Source organism: Sinocyclocheilus rhinocerous, unplaced genomic scaffold (assembly GCF_001515625.1).
Source record: "Sinocyclocheilus rhinocerous isolate Xijiao unplaced genomic scaffold, SAMN03320098_v1.1 scaffold919, whole genome shotgun sequence".
NCBI classification, from domain to species: Eukaryota; Metazoa; Chordata; class Actinopteri; order Cypriniformes; family Cyprinidae; genus Sinocyclocheilus; species Sinocyclocheilus rhinocerous.
Window position 1 is genome coordinate 940,453 of NW_015637585.1, and position 710 is coordinate 941,162.

A 710-nucleotide genomic window follows, 5' to 3' on the forward strand; every position below is an offset into this window, starting at 1 on the left:
CAGAGACTCTGGGTTCGTACCATAAGGTAAACTCATATTACGATTATTCCATGTAAACATCACATTTACCGGATTTACCGTCACGGTGAAAGTGAAACTTTAACAATGCATAGCGCTTAAAGCCACATTAAAGGTGACATATCATGAAAATCTGACTTTTCCAGGTTCTGTGACAGCAGCTTTCTCTCCGTGTGCGCTCAGAAAACCTTATATCAGAACTTTAAACTCATATGGTTTAAAACGCATGATTTCAGTGCGATAAACAATATTAAATGTTTACGGCCACATGAAGCTGATAGAAAGCAGAAAGATTGAGGATTTTCTAGAAGCAAGGATAAAATAATATTTTGTGTAACGTTACCCACCCTAACAAAATGACAGCTGAAATGTGGTACTTTATTCACTAAAATAAGTTTAATCTTACCATATCCAAAAACTCGTTCACTCTGCTGTTATTTAATAGATTAAATGCACTAGAATTTTATTGAATAGTACGTGGAGATACTTTTAAAAATAAAATATTCATATTAATCAAGGATTTATTGACTTTTAATGCACCTTGTTTCGAAATGTACAGAAATACGTGCTTTTATATGTCCTTTAGTTATGATTATTTCATTGATTCACTACACGATTTATAACAAGGTCTCATTTCAGTTTTAGTTTGGCTCTAGTTTTGTATTTATTCCAGTTTATATGAAAAGGTTCAT

General features: G+C 32.4%; 1 protein-coding gene across 1 annotated transcript in view; it reads right to left on the reverse strand.

Moving 5' to 3' along the window:
• Positions 1-710, reverse strand: part of LOC107749193 (potassium voltage-gated channel subfamily KQT member 3-like) — a 40,762-nt gene that overhangs the window by 10,334 nt on the left and 29,718 nt on the right. The window lies entirely within an intron of this gene.